Below are 16,918 nucleotides of genomic sequence, written 5' to 3'. Positions count from 1 at the left end.
GGCAGATTAGAAAATGCAACACAGATGAGGATGTCCGCAGGAAGGAGTTGGACCTGAGCCTTGCAGTCTTTTGAAGTCGAGTGTTGTGTCCATTCTGCATTTGCAGCAATCGCTGATCCAAACGGTGGAATCCGTTCTGTTTGTTTAGACCAGTTTGCTAGTTTCATAACGGGGTACATTTCTAAAACAGAAATCCAACGACAGTGTCTGTTTCAGGAGATGTTTAACGTCTCCTGTCGAAATTGCAGCTCCTTCGTTTAATAATTTGAGGTATAACTTTCGGAAGAGGAACATAAAAACAAAAAGGCTCAAGAAAATCACCAATCGGGTTCTTGTCTTTAAATAGTGAAATGTTAAAACGGGTAGTTCTGTTCTAGTAAAAAGAAACCTCTCCATTTACATATACCTGAAAAATAAACCATCGGATTGCAATAGTTCATGTCTGTTAGAAATCTTCGCCACTTTTAGAGGGTTAGGTATTTCTCATTTCTTAATTTGATCTTTTTAAAAAAGAAATGCTTGTTAAAATCTAATCTCACGACACAATAAATACAGAAAGCTCAGTCCCTGTGTCCAGTAAGCATTTGGGGAAATTATTCAGGTCCTCTCCTAGTGGCTCGGCGAGTTTGAGAATCTTTTACGAAATTAAAATATGGTTTTTGTGTATGTTAACTTCTGTATTTTGAATCTCAGTTCAATTGCGTGCGCCACCATAACCTCCTTCAAAAAAAAACAAAGTCATGAAGGAATAGGAATAAGAACTCAGCGGGTTAATCCTGTGCGGGGATCACTGCACAAGATTTATAGGGAAAGGGGATTTTGAGTAACGTTGAAGCGTCGAGAGTCTTTCTGTGTCACTCAATAACAGCTTGAGTTGGAAGCCGCACTCTCAAAAAAACCTAACGTGACCTTTTGGACAAACTTATCTAGCATGCATGCCCATCACATGAATAACCAGCGTGAGACTGCATATCTTGTGGAAATAGCCTGCATTGGGGGATTATAACCGGTTTTTGTATGCAAGCTATCAAGGTCAAAATGAAAATATGTGGGGATTTGAACTTTGGGGATTTTCATAGTAACTTCATTGCACTGTCAATGTAAACTTACTTCCGACACTAATAAAGGTTAAACTTTATTAAATGAAACTATCTTAAAAGAGCTATTCAAAAGTCACAAAATGTCTCTGAAGTTATTCCTCGCGCATATTTGATGTTAGTTTTTAAAAAAACCCTTCTACTCCAATAAGTTCAGGCAGATTCCGAAAAACCAAGTCCACTTTAGTCACCAGATTTCAGTTGCACCGCTATTGCAGATGGAACTGAATAACGCCGATTGCATCTAGTCGCAGGGTGAGGGGGAAACTTTGCTATTCATGGAAATGCGAGTCTATTAAAGGGGATTCTCCAGAATAGATCAAATTCATTCCTACTCAGCTGGCCCGCCACGTTAGCAAATGGAATAAAAACATTTACTGCTCTGTTATATCCTTCTGTCCTATGTGAGAAGCATTGGATATTAAAGCGGATTATACCGGAGTTAATAAAGTTACGATGATAAGGATGTGTTAAAATAACTCTTCCCAACTTTAATGAAAGCGTGGGGAATGATTTAAGCGCTGATTAATTTATTTCCCAAGTCCTTTATGCTGCCGCGCTTGGGCTAACATTAAAGATGCACCGACTCTGTTCTTTCAATGTTCTGTGTTGAATCTGATGCTGGCAAATGGGCTGAAAAGACCCGAGCAGTTTGATTGAGCTTGGAAATTCTCTCAATGGTAGTTACCGTGTTATATTGATAAAAGAGTGTCGCAGTCCTCAGAAGGTTAACGAAATGTTTGAGGTTGTCAGTGCTGTCAGAAATGACAAGGAAATATACAAGTTTTGAGGTGAACGGCATGTTCTTGGTGGAATAAGCTTAAATTATTGATCGAATTTTTAGGATTTGTTTACAGGCGATTTCAGGAAGATTGTGCAGGTAAAGATGGTAATGATATTAAAACATGGGCTTGTTTGTATTGTTACATATGTCCTCTTAAATCGAAACATATATTGAAGAACATGTAACAATATGGGATATTAGAATAATCTGATTGTGACTGTGTGCAGATTGAGACTGCCATTACAAAAGGGCATTAAAAAATAACGAGGACAGCTTTGAAAGGAATCGTACTGTTGGACATTATTTATCGGCATGTTTCTGTTTTATTGTGCATTTTTGGAAACCAAAAATAATTCTCATCCTGTTTCATTTCACTAAAGTTCTCAGGTGCGTCAGGAGTTTGGAAGTGGAGCGCTTCTGGCGTACCTGAACCCCAAGACAGAACGGCTCCTGCTCAGTCCTGAGTGAATTGAAACAAGAATTTCGAGTTATATATTCTTCAAAAAAAAATAGGCGTTGGGGAGGAAGGGAGTTCTTGCTGGTCTCAGTGTGTTGAATTAGAAGAGCGAATGCACATTTCGCCTTTATTCGTCAGGGGCTGGTGGTGGGGGGAGTATTCCTCGCCCGGTGATGGGGGGAGTATTCCTCGCCGGGTGCTGGGGGGAGTATTCCTCGCCCGGTGCTGGGGGGAGTATTACTCGTCCGGTGATGGAGGGAGTATTACTCGCCCGGTGGTGGAGGGAGTATTCCTCGCCCGGTGGTGGGGGGAGTATTCCTCGCCCAGTGATGGGGGGAGTATTCCTCGCCCGGTGATGGGGGGAGTATTCCTCGCCCGGTGATGGGGGGAGTATTCCTCGCCCGGTGACGGGGGGAGCATTCCTTGCCAGAGTGACTTCCCAGTTAGGTAAAATTATATTTTCATCAAATCTTAAATGTACTCAACGGTTCGCATAAGATTCGCCGCCTGACAATATTGTTTGCCGTGCAAAGTAGCGCAAACAATCCACTTTCCTTAGAATGGTGGCATTGAGAATTGTAATATGTAGGTATTTGAACTTTGGGGATTTTCACAGTAACTTCATTGCAGTGTTAATGTAAGCTGACTTGTGACACTAATAAATAAAGGTTAAATTTTATTGGATGAAATTCTGCACCTGGGACTGTCTATTCACCTATTCCAGAGTCCGTTACTGAATTGATTGTTAAAAACCAAATTCACTGAGTCAATTGTCAGTGTAAGAATATAAATGGTCATAATTTTCCATCGATTATAATTGCCAATGAATGAATGTACAGTATATATATATATGCATGCTTTGTGTGAAATTTTAAAAAAAAGGATTGGCCTCATCAGCGACTGTTCCTTCATTATTGCTCTCAGAACATCTTTTTTGGAGCATTTTATTAATGTCATTTGAATTTCACTTCCGGTGCTAAAATCCAGGTAGTCTATAGATCACATCAGTGTACCAAACATTTCGCTTTGAAGTTTCGGGATATTTTCGATTACTCATTGTTCAATATTCTTTTAGGACGTTTGTTCCATTAGTTGTAAATAATATTTTGGGATATATTTGCTTTTCTGGGGCACTGGAGCCAATTCCAGCCAGCTCCATGCTTAAAAACAATTATACAAATTGCAGTTGCTATCTGAAAAAAAAATCAAACTCTCTCCTGCTTATTGCAAGTTGGTTCTTTTTTTAAAAACTAGCACTTTTCAAATATTTAAAACTATGTTTCTATCTTTTGTTACCGTGTTGATCACTGATTAGTGATACACTTAACCAGTTCGTTACTGTGTGGAGACAGGGGACACCACGGTAGAATGCTGAGCGAATGCTGATGTTGTTTCTCGCCCCGAGCTCCCTGTGATGATACTGCGCGCCGAGCAGCCGCCGCACACAATCATCTTGGAAACTTGTTGCTCAAAAACTTCCGAAATATCCGCGCTCAGGCTTGAACGCCGCCGCGTAAGGACAATTTTAAGAAGCGGAGGGGACATGTAAGAAATCAGAATCTCCAACAAAAAAGGTAAAGCAATATGTAATGGAAAGCGAATTGCTCTTGTATAAAACTATTGCAATATATTTCACACAACATTCTTTTCAATAAAATGTGTTTGTGGAGCATCAGGGCCACACTCAAAATTTTTACACCAAGCCAGGATGATGTGGAACCAATCTCCCGAAGCATCTCTGTACAGTTTACACCCCAGCGGAGCAGTTAACACTGCAAATTAAATTGAGCAGTTGGTTATCAATTATCTAAAAATAAATAATCTAAATATCGCATCTTTCTGCGGATTCCCTTTTGCATCGTTCATAATTGAAAAAAAAGTGCGAGAGATTCTCGCTCCAGCCCCGCGGTGTCATCCTTATTTTCTTCCAGGCCTATATTTATAATTGAGGAGCTGGATTAAGAGCAATACTTCTCACTGTGTACATGTGACAATAATAAATCAAATACTATATTTAGTTAACCTAGTTATCGCGATACCAAAGATGTCGGTGATGTCCTATTTCCATTTGAGTTCAATTTAATAGCGCGCTCAGGTATGTTACTCTGTTTCCAAGCACTGCGATTGAGGAGTGTTTTAAACCGGACAAAAATCGAAGCTTTTGTGCGATGGAAATTGAGGATCTTAGTGCTGGGTTTAGATTATATGGGGAAATATATGCCGTGGAGAGAATGAGAGAGGAAAGCTGCCACTAGGAGTAACAGCTGTTTGAGACCATGCCGAATGATACTGAATGTACATCAGGCTTTATGGATCACAATGTCATCCTGGATTGTAATATATTATAGCTATCACACCCGGATCATACGCTTAGCAATGTGATCAACGCTATTGGACAGTCCAGCACCCAGAACAATACACCCAGCCACGAATATCAGAACGTGTTGCAAATACCCAGTGCTGCACCCAATGTCACTGTGACCACATTTAACCCAGTATCCTACACTCACTTGTATATTTGGACTGGCTCCAATAAATGTACTCAGGTGATTTCCAGCTGGTCCGACACCCATTATTATTCACCCAGAACTTCACTTACAGTCTGTTGCATTCAATGGCAAGAGGGTGTAAGAAATGCGACCGGGGAAGATTGAAAATAGAATCATACACACCCTCACTCACCGACACATATACACACACACACACACACAAATACACACACACATAGACACACACACTCACATAGACACACACACTCTCTCACACACACATACACTTACATAGACACACACACATAGACACACACACTCACATAGACACATACACATACACAGGCACACACACACATAGACACACACATGGACACACACACGCACACTCACATAGACACACACACTCACGTAGACACACACACATACACTCACATAGACACGCACTCACATACACACATGCACACGCACACGCACCTACATACACTCACACGCACATACATACACACATACATTCACGTACACACAGTATCACTCGTATACGCACACAACGCATCCACACGCACGCACAGACATTGTAAGCAGTCTCACAACACCTGATGAAAGTCCAACAGCTTTATTTGGTAGCACGAGCTTTCAGAGCGCTGCCCCTTCATCAGGTGAATGCAGAGTTTGTTTCAATGTAGATCTAGTTCAAGTAAATCCTGCACTCACCCACTGAAGAGGCAGCACTCCGAAAGCTCGTGCTACCAAATAAACCTGTTGGTGTTGTGAGACTACTTATTGTGCCTACCCCAGTCTACATCATGGCTACACATATACAGGCACACACACTCACTCTTACTCTACACACAGCCACACTACAGCTGCACGAATGGCACAGTTGAGGGATACATGTTCCATTATTCAACTTTGTTACAGAGTTCACTGGGTGAGTAACTGAACGATGTAGGTCAGGAGATCCACATGATTGGAATTTTGTTTTGTGTGGGTCTAAATCACCTTACCCGTGCCTGCGTAGGGGCAAGGGGAGGGAGGGGGGGTAAGGATCATGGTTTCTGCTGTTGGACCAGTGCCCAGACACAAGTGGATGTGTGATATCCCTCCCTTACCCTGTTACCGAATGGCTAATGGACACTACCAAGGCTATCAACACCCACCCACGAATCAGCAAATAAGACAGCGGGTGAGGAAAGGTATACTTAGAGATTGTTATTATGACACCCTGCAGTGGGACAAGTCTGCTGTTTTAATTATGGTTCAACGCTGTCCTGTATTTATCGTTCCCCCTCTTCTAATTGAAGCAAATGGCGAGGTTTAATTCACTGACTGAATTCAGTGGCAGTCTTGTGTAGATGCTAATTCAAGCATAGATCATACGAGATAAAAATACTACTGGAATTAGTTGAGTGAGAGAAACAAGGTCATGTGTGTTGCTAGTTTTCACTGCGATTCAAGATTACAATTTGGGAATGAAATTGATACATCATAAATGGACAAAAAACTCGAAATTCCACGCGAACGCGTGAGACGTTCCCCAAAATGGAATCTGAAGGTGTCGAAGCTAAAACTGTTTGTTAATGGCCATTCCTTACCCACGATTCTACTTTAGATAACGCAGAGGGGTTTATCGGGATTAGAATCATAGCATCCCTACAATGCAGAAGGAGGGCATTCGGCCCATCGAACCTGCACCGACAACATCCACCCAAGCCCTATCCCTACAGCTCCCCTATGTAGTCGACCTGCCCCCCTGACACTAAGGGGCAATTTAGCGTGGCCAATCCGCCTAACCCGCATATCATTGGACTGTGGGAAATCGGAGCATCCGGAGGAAACCCACGCAGACACGGGGAGAACGTGCAAATTCCAGACAGTCACCCAAGCCGGGAATCGAACGTGGGTCTTGGTGCTAACCGCTGTGCTACCCAATATTAATATAAATCCTCAAAATATATTTTTTCACGTTTCATTTTTCGGGAAAAGTATTTCAATCTAAAATAACTCTAATTGAAAGATGCAGGTTGCCGGAATAGGTGTTTAGCACCTGTTTACACTCCTGACACCACAGTTGGAGAAATGTCACACGATAATATTAATCACCTACAACCGGGCACGGATAGACCAGCACAATAGGCTGACAGGTGACAAATAGAATGGAATAGAGAGGTGAAGCATTTTGACATAAGGGATAGGGAGAGGCAATACAGATTCAATGGCCCCGTTCTAAAGCGTGTGTAGGGGCAGAGAGCTCGAGTGGGTGGGGGTGGGGGTCTGGGGGATAGGGACATGGGGCAACTGGGAAGGAGGTGGGGACATGGGGCAACGGGGAAGGGATGGGGGTATGGGCAATGGGTAAGTTAGTTGCAAGGCGAGGTTGGAAAGGCTGGGGGTTGTTCTCTTTAGAACAAAGGAGATTGAAGGGAGATTTAACAGATGATATAACAGCATGGAAAATCGTAATCTATTAGCTGATTGCAGAAGGACAAGAAGATACAGGTTTAAGACAAGGGAGAATTTTCTTATTGGGGGTATGGGCAAGTGCAGCATTGATTGCCCTTGAACTTGATTGGGTCAAATCACGAGGTATTGTTTCTGATGCAAAGGCACATGTTAATGACAGCGACAGGATGGGCTTTTACCCCAGCTAACTTCCACTTCCAGACTTCTATAATAACTGAATTTAACCCCGGTGGGATTTGAACCCATGTTGACAGAGCAATAACCTAGGCTGATAGATTACGAGTATGGTGATAAACTCACCACGCCACTGTCTCCCTAGTCTGGGGGAAGAGTGGTTTTTTACACAGTCAATGGTAATGATCTGGAACTGGCCGCCCACGAGGGGTTTGGGAAGCAGAGACATTCAGTGAGTTCAGGAGGAAATTGGATGGGCAATGAAGGGAAATCCACTTGCAAAGCTATGGAATGGGACTGCCTGGATTTGAATGGCAGTAAATTACTCTGTTTAAAAATGGATGTTTGAGGGGACGGTTAATTGAGTGTTATGCGAAATTGACCCTAATGTCAAGGAATTAGTTGGATATTCTATGATTCAATGATCACTAATTTGCTCAGGTCCGTTTTCCATCAAGTATATTAAACCATTCAGTGTGATCTGTAAAAAATAATTCGCATTGCACAATATTCAGCGGCGGCTATTCCACCAGTTACAATAAACACTAAACTTACCTGTCACTGGAAGCAAACTGACATTAACAAACTAAGTTGCTTTCCCCATTTACTGAGTGATGGTATTCGGATAACTCTGTCCAGACTGAGCGTGTGATCTGTTCATGGAATGAAAAGTGTGGAATTTTACAGTGCAGACATTACTTTAGGTGGAGAAAATTGCCATTATAATTGCACATTATAGAATGGTTTAAATCTTAGATTATGTCTTTGTGAATCTGTCTACATACGCCGTGTTTGTGAACTAGCCTCCACTCACCAGATGAAGGAGCAGTGCTCCGAAAGCTCGTGACTCCAAATAAACTTGTTGGACGTTAACCAGGTGTTGTGAGACTTCTTACTGTGCCCACCCTTACTGTCCACCACCGGCATCTCCACCTCAAATCTAAAATTGCCATTTGACCATTTGCACCATTCAAATATTGAAATGAACTCCCGTGATCCTATGAGAATGCAGACTGCTGCCTTCCCTGGTCTGGATTCCTCATCCCAAATGGTCAAACTTGGCCAGCAATTTCAATCCATCGTGGCTTTTCATAAGGACTATCCTGAATCACATGAGATTGATTGGGTGTGATATTAAGCCAAAAAGTCATACCTGCCTCTGATCGACCGCACTAGCCGCAGAACAACATTTATATTCGAATCATCATCGAGAGTTACCTGATCATTGGTACACTCGCTAGTTGTGGGCGAGCGAACTGGTTATCCCTGGATTCCAATCGTGATTGCACTTTGACAAGTAACCCGGCGCTCGGAAGCAAGATGGAAACGTTTTGAGTTCTTGAATGGGGTTCCCGAGAAGTATCAGATAAAAACCGACCTGTTACGCTTCTCTAAAATACACCTTATTTAACTTCCTTTCCGACATTTTCGTGTCTTATTCAGCAACTCCTTGGTCGCAGGAGGGAGCATTGTCTGGTATATTGTTTCCATGATGGGCGCTCGCGAGTACTTTGTCAGGTATTAATGAAAGAGAAAATTGGAAGCACTATTTTAAGAACAAAATGTACAGTATATAAGAAAGCTAGAGACTACTTATTCAGGGTTCACTGCGGAGGAGGATTCCTGACATTGTCAATTCCAATATCTGAAGATTAGAAAGTATATTTAACAATAAATAAAACGAATTACAACTCCAACGACATAATTTAAGTACAATATGCGCAGGAACGCATGGATAGTATTGAATAACATGTATAACGATAATACGGATCACATGAACTTTTGATCCGAATCCAGAGATTGGTTGATAGATAAAGGATTATTTTCTTGTTGAGCTATGCCTTTCCATTGATATATATTCTATTGGTTCACCTTGTTGTATTTGTATCTAATATTGCAGTGATTACAGTGGTTTTGCTCACATTTGCTGACAGTGATCGATAAATCAGCCTGTTTTTGGCGTAGTGGCGATCACAGGAGCATCAGTGATTTGTGAGGTTGCTTCCGGAAGTATACAGAACAATTCTCTACAGTTAATGACCAGAGCAATGTATTTATCATCTATTGATTTTAAAATAAGCTCAGGATCATAATTCACCATTGCTATCCCATTCATGTGCGTCCATTCCCCCTAAGGGGCTATGCACAGCCTTGGGAATCTCATACAATAAATCCCTCTTCCAATCGCCCGGAAAGTGGATCTTTGTGTTCCTGAGATTTTGCTAAGTCAAAAACCTAAGTCATTACAGATAACTTGCTTTAAAGATATGTTAGCATGTACAATGCCGGGGTGGGGGGGTGGGGGGGGGGGGGGGTGGAAAAACAAGCGCGGAGGAGGGGGAGGGGGGGTGGGGTGGAGGTGGGGACGGATTCGGTTGAATGGACTGGATGTGAGAAATTGGCGGGGATCGAATAAGTGATATTGGTACAACATAGCTGAATATTCCTCAGACCATGGGTTATAATCTGCTCTCCACAGTGCACATAACGAGTCTGGTCAGCGAATTCTATGTAAGAGCACATACGGCTGCACAGTGCAATAGCGCTGCAGCCAGGGACTCAGTGCTGGAAGACCCAGTGTGATTCGAATAGATAAGATGCTTGGTGGCTGGCACAGGCGCGATGGGCCGAACGGCCACTTTTCTGTAGACTGAAGCTGTTGACATTTATGTCCAATTAGAATGACTGATCCCATCGTCATTGGAGGAGTTGGCAAGTACTTTTTTGGAAGGGGGCACAAGCTATAAGCTTTAAATTCGAAATGGAAATTAAAGGAAATTTGTAAAAAATATCCCCCCAAAAATGATCCCAGTGCCTTCCTACATCAGCAGGCTGCAAATATAATCTTTGATCTTTGCTTCTGCCGAACAACATGCACGTCAGCGCACCAATAATTTCATATCTCAACATCGAATAACTTTGATAATAAAATATTTTTGAAAATAATACGGCGACATATTATACGAGCCACTTTGTGGGTTGCTGTCCGCCGGGTTAAAGAAGGGCCAAAAGGCCTGTTTCTGAGCTGTAATTTTCTTATTTTTTTCTATGGGTCCATTCAATCCTCTTTTCCTATGTATATATTCGTTTGTTTTTTATTTAAATTTATTTGCGAAAATGAAAATTTAGATTTCAATCATCCCATAACATGCAATTACAAATATGCAGAGATCTACTTTTGGGGGAGCCTAAAATGAAAGCAGTTTCGCTGTGTTTGGAAGATGATGATGGGAGTTGTGTGATGTGAGGCGAAATTAGATTTCCCTTCCTTCTGTGTTCATGACGTTGGTTTTACTTTGATCCAGTCGTCAAATCCGATAAAAATCATTTGCCGCGATGATTTAATATGGCTGAAATGTCAGAGATAGCATCGGATCATCATCCCCTTTCATCGGTGGAGGACATGGGCTTTGTGTTGCAGACTAGACTTCAGTCTTTTCCAGAATTTGGAACCCAATCCGGGCCACGCAAAACCAGCTTGGAATCATTTGTGTAAAACCAAGTGGCCTTCGTTTAGTACAAAGCATCGAGTTACCCACCCTACCACCCATAATGTCATAAGGTAGTGCTTTGCACCATCTTGCCTAGGAGTTCCTTTCGTTTTATTCGGGTTTTTGAGGTTAATTATAAGTCCCGTTGCTTTGGCCGTTCGTTCATTTTAATCATAATTTTGATTTATGTAACATAGCATTCATACTCCCAGGCAACATAAATCCCCGTGTTACCCAGTGGGGGTGAAACATCTGTACAGACATTGTTGTCTGGATGTCAATGCGAGAATAGTGGAGAGACCAGATCCCAAATCTGATTTCCTGTGGACAAGTAGACTTGGCCGTTTCTCTTCCGGCAAATGAAAAATTCGAACTGTAAATGGACAGAGAGAATTCACAGTGTCTAATCTAAAGGACAGAAAGGGTTTAAATTAATAATTTTGTCGATGATTGCCCCGATTAAGTAAATCTTTCAGCGCCTCAAAATACGCCCGGAACGAATGGAAAATTTCCGGGCGAGTTTGGCACTCGATAACACGGGGAATGATATAAGTACGTTCGCTCGTGTCTTGCCCTCCACTGCCTCGCTCCTTATTAAATTTCACCCTTTCATTTCACATTTTCCTTGCCGCCCAGCCTGCCCTCCACGGGTCAAGTCGAATTAACGGGTGTGTGATTTCATTATTGTCCCTGAAATGTCCCAATTTTCCGTCGCAGTGAAATTGCAGGAGTCAGCCTGTGTGAGAACAAAAAGAGCCCAAACCTATCTGCACCCTCCCCGTGTACAGCTAACACTAGGCTGACGCAGAACACTGGCAGAACATGTGTGGGTCTGTGTTATAATGAATAGTGGTGTTTAAGTGGAAAGTGATGAATGCATTGCACACGCCAAAGCTGTGACCTTCCGACAATAGTTTCAGGCGAATAAATTCTTTTGTCTGATTACAGTAACTGTCGGGTAGCTCGATCTTTCGTCTGAAACTTCAGTAAATTGAAAGTTGAACAGTGCCAAGCGCCGATGTTTATGATCTGCGCTGACATTTTGTTTAGAGTTTTTGTTTTGAAGCCGAACGGATTGTTTTGAAATTAATGAGTCGAAGGCTTTGAACAACAAACAAAAGGCAAATCAATTCCAAATAACAAAAAAAAACACTCCTGGAAAGTCTGGGCGAATTATAAATGAGTCGATTTTCAAAGGATACATTTTCGAATGACTTGTACAGAACAATTACAGGAATTAAAACCTGGACGTTTAAGATAAATAAACATCAGGGTTACTGGGGGAATAGCACTCAAAAGTAATCCGACATTTTTAAAAACTTTTAAGTGAGCCAGTCCTATTTTTGTTTTTATTAATTTTCACCGTGTTGAAACTGGGGGAGATAAAAGAACAGTGGGAGCACTGACAGATGAACCGAGTCTGCTGTGCAAACAATCCAGTCTTGTGCTTTCCATTTGCCTTCTTAATAGATAATTACATGCATCTTCTTCCTCGCCCGCCAAGCGGAGGGGGACGGGCGAGAGAGCATTCAAATAAATAGACAGATCTGACTTCAGTGGACAATGCTGAACCCTGAGCCAACTTTTCATTACAGATTAACCTCGGGAACTGGGAGTCAAGATGTGAGTATGCGGCATGTCAGAGTCTCCTTCACGTCACTGACCCCTCTTGTGAAAAGCATGTGGCCGGAGAGAAGGGGCAGCTTCACCTTTAGCCCTGTATGAATTTGCCGTTTATTGTTCAAGGTTCAGATCGGTGTCACTCAAAAAAAAGAACGATTTTCCTATAATAAAACCCGACGCAATGTTTGTCTTGGGGGGGGCGGGGGGAGAGAAGGCAGTTCGCACACACACAAATGCCACCGCATTTTGACATGCAGTTTTGCAATCACCTTTGTCACTTGCTCTAATACAACATTGACCCAGTGAAGTACCAGCCCAGTTAAGCAAAGCTGTATTTTAATTCCATATTATTGCTAAAGGGCCGAAGATAAACCAAATCAATCACATTGGGGCGGCACGGTTAGCATTGCTGCCTCACAACGCCCTTTTTCCAAATCCACCATCCCTCCCTATCATCACAGTATAAATCTCGGCTGGCTCTCTTTCTTCTCAGCTCTGACAAATGGTTGTCTAGACCCGCAAAGTTGGCTCTATTCCCTCTCCACGGATGCTGTCAGACCTGCGGAGATTTTCCAGCATTTTGTTTGTTTTTGCACCAGCGAGCTGGGTTGGATTCCGGTTCTGGGACCACTGTCTGTGTGGAGTTTGCACGTTCTTCCCTCGTCTGCGTGGGTTTCCCTCCACAGCCCAAAGATGTGCAGGTTATATTTGTTGGCCAGGCTAAATTGTCCCTCAATGTTAAGGGGATTAATGGGATAAATACATGGGGTTACCGGGATAGGGTCTGGGGGGATTGTTGTGGGTGCAGGCTCGATGGGCAGAATAGGGATTTATGATCCTGTGAAAGAAAGCCAGAGCGTGTGACATCACACCCTACTTGGAATGTATCTTTTAGCATTATTTCAATTCAGTGTTTGGGTTACACGACCAACCTGTTTATGGTCGAATTAATGTTCAGCGCTACCCTCTGCTCCACATCCATTTGAAATGAAGCCCTGTTTAGTGTTCTGGGTGATTTTGCTGACTTCAGGCTATCCCTGTTACCATGCCTCATGCCAGGTTTCTCTGTGTAAAATGAACAACTCTTCAATAAGCCTTTTTTTTTTGCGTGAATGCCAAATCATCTTGAATTGCAGCATGCCTTGGGTTGAGAATGAGACTGGCAAAGTGAGTATGGAGAAACAGTTAACATAACAGGTAACCCACAAATCATTGGATGGTGTGTCAATAGTGAGTGAATGGTGAGGTGGGTGGCACGGGCCACGAGTGTGTGACTCTTAGGGATAAAAGACTTTTGATTGGATTTGATTTATTATGGTCACACGTATTAATATACAGTTAAAAGTATTGTTTCTTGTGCAGTATGCAGACAAAGCATACCATTCATAGCTTTTTATTAGTGTCATAAGTAGCCTTATGTTAGCACTGCAATGAAGTCACTGTAAAAATTGAGTGAAAAGCAGAGGCTGCAGAATTTAGCTAGGGTGTAACGAAAGATCAACTTAATGTGAGGTAGGTCCATTCAAAAGTCTGATGGCAACAGGGAAGAAGCTGTTCTTGAGTTGCTTGGTTTGTGACCTCAGACCTTTGTATCTTTTTCCCAACAGAAGAAGGTGGAAGAGAGTTGCCAGAATTTTACTGCTTTGCTTACCCAAAGCTCATAAGATCCCATCCAAGGCCAATTGAGAAAACTCGATTCTAGGGCAGCAAGGTGGTAAAGTTCTGGCCAGTAAGTCCACTGTGTGTGTGGTCCTTAATTATGCTGGCTGCTTTTCCAAGGCAATGGAAAGTGCAGGCAGTATCAATGGATAGGAGGCTGGTCTGAGTGATGGACTAGGCTTCGTTCACGACCTTTTGTAGTTTCTTGTGCTCTTGGACAAAGCAGGGGCCTGTGATACAACCAGAAAGAATACTTTCCATGGTGCATCTGTAGAAGTTGGTGAAAGTCGTAGTGGACATGCCAAATTTCCTTAGTCTTCTGAGAAAGTAGAGGTTTTCGTCGGCTTTCTTAACTATAGTGTCAGCATGGAGGGACCAGGTACCTAATAACTTGAAGCTCTCAACCATTTCTACATCATCCCCATTGATGTAGACAGGGGAATGTCCTGCATTACGCTTCCTGAAGTCGATGATCATCTGTTTCATTTTGTTGCATTGAGGTAGAGATTATTGTCACTGCACAAGTTCACCAGATTCTCTGTCTCTTTCCTATACTCTGTATGGTCATTGGCTGAGATCTGACCCACCTCGGTGATGACTTCAGCAAACTTGAAAGTTGAAAGCTGGAGCACAGTGGTACAGTGGTTAGCACTGCTGCCTCACAGCATCAGGGACGCAAGTTCAATTCCCAACTTGGGTCACGGTGTGTGTGGAGTCTGCATGTTCTCCCATTGTCTGCATGGGTTTCCTCCAGGTGCTCCAGTTTCCTCACACATTCTGAAACACATGCTGGTTAGGTGCATTGACCATACTAAATTCTCCCTCAGTGTATCTGAACAGGTGTCAGGGTGTGGCGACTAGGGGATTTTCACAGTAACTTCACTGCAGTGCAAGCCTACTTGTGACTAATAATTTAACTTTATAACTTAATGAAAATGAGCCAGAATAGTTTTGTACGAGGCAAATTGTGTTTAGCTAATTAATTTCATTTCGTTGAAGAGAGAAGGTTGATGAAGTGAATGGTCAAATACCAGATAAAAGGCAAGTTCATAAACTGAGGCTTATGAGATTGCGGGGTCAGTGTTAGCATGAATTAAAAAATGGCTAAAAGACATTTTTTAATGGCATAACATGCTCATGTCTGAAAAACATTCATTTGCCAATCAAGTAATGGCAAATGGTTGTTTTTTAGACATAAGCATGTTAGACAGTGGTGTTCCCTTAGAGTCCACGCTAGGGCCATTGCTTTGTCAATATATAAATGAGTTGGATACTGGAATACGGAGTAAAGTTTTCTGATGATGTTGTGGCGGCCAGTAAGGACAACACCAATTAGCTGTTGCAGGGCACGAATAGGCCAGTGGAATGGGGAGACAAATATCAGGTTAGCTCGGAGAAGCTGGGATTGTTCTATGTGGAGCAAAGGAAGTTGGGAGAGATGTGATGAAGATGTACAAAAAAATGAAAGCTTTACATAAAGTAGATAGGGAAAAGCTGTTTCTGAAAGCTGTGAGGACTAGAGGTTGCAGACATATGGATTTGAGCATGAGATGGGGTGGTGTAAGTAAGAAAAATTTTTTTAATGCTGTAAGTGGTATTGATGAATGATTTCAAAAGGAAATTGCAAAGCTACTTGAAGGAACTAAATATGCTGGTCTACAGGGATAGAGTGCAGGATTGAGCCTGACAGTATTGTTCTCCAGGCTGTTATCATGGACTGGAGCTGAATGCTCTCCCCAGTGTTGTCGTGACTCTCTGACCAGTCTTATTCCGCTTTCTACAGAGTGGGAGACCTGCTTATGCATAATTTTAAAATGGACTGGAGTTATAATGATGCAGTATGTAAACCAATAAACGGAGGAAGCTTCCTGGAGAAGCATTCACACAACTAGAATTAAAGCCATGTCGATCAGACTGACACAGAAATGATAGCGCTGAAGTAGACTATTGGATCCGATGACTACTCTTGTGCCATTTAATCCATGTGCTTTCCTATTCCACAGCCCATTTTCTTTTTTTGATTAATTTACCCACCTAACTTATTCTCAAATGGTGACAAGATTTCCGCTTTATTCACTAACTCCAATATCACTTCACATCCTGACAGCACACTATGTAATAAAAGATTCTCTTCCCCTCTCCTACAGCTTTTTATATTTAACCTCCGATGAGTTGGGTGGTTGCAGTTTAAGTTCCGAAAGGAGAACATTTCTACTTTGAGTTATTGATTGTCCAGCTGAAACTTTAGCTATTCTGCTTGGAATGACTTCTGAAGAATCATGTTCAATTCTGGGCATCAAATCCCAGGGGAGATAAATTGGGGTTTGGAAGGGGCACTGTGTAGATTCACTGGAGTCGTAGCTGGGCTTAACGGATTTAATTTTGAGCCCAGGGTACATAAGCTCTGGTTTAGAAGGTTGAGGGTAATCTAATTGAAGTGCTTGAAATGGGGCACAGTGGTTAGCACTGCTGCCTCACAACGCCAGGGACCCAGGTTTGATTCCCAGCTTGGGTCACTGTCTATGCAGGGTCTGTTAATTCTCTCCATGTCTGCGTAGGCTTCCATTGGATGCTCCAGTTTTCTCCCACAGTCTGAAAGACATGCTGGTTAAGTGCATTGGCCATGCTAAATTCTTCCTCAGTGTACCCGAATAGGCACTGGCGTGTGATGACTAGAGGAT

Source organism: Carcharhinus amblyrhynchos, chromosome 6, assembly GCF_965287045.1.
Source record: "Carcharhinus amblyrhynchos chromosome 6, sCarAmb.v2.hapA, whole genome shotgun sequence".
NCBI classification, from domain to species: domain Eukaryota; kingdom Metazoa; phylum Chordata; class Chondrichthyes; order Carcharhiniformes; family Carcharhinidae; genus Carcharhinus; species Carcharhinus amblyrhynchos.
The sequence above is the reverse complement of the archived record's forward strand: the minus strand, read 5'-3'. Positions refer to the sequence as shown.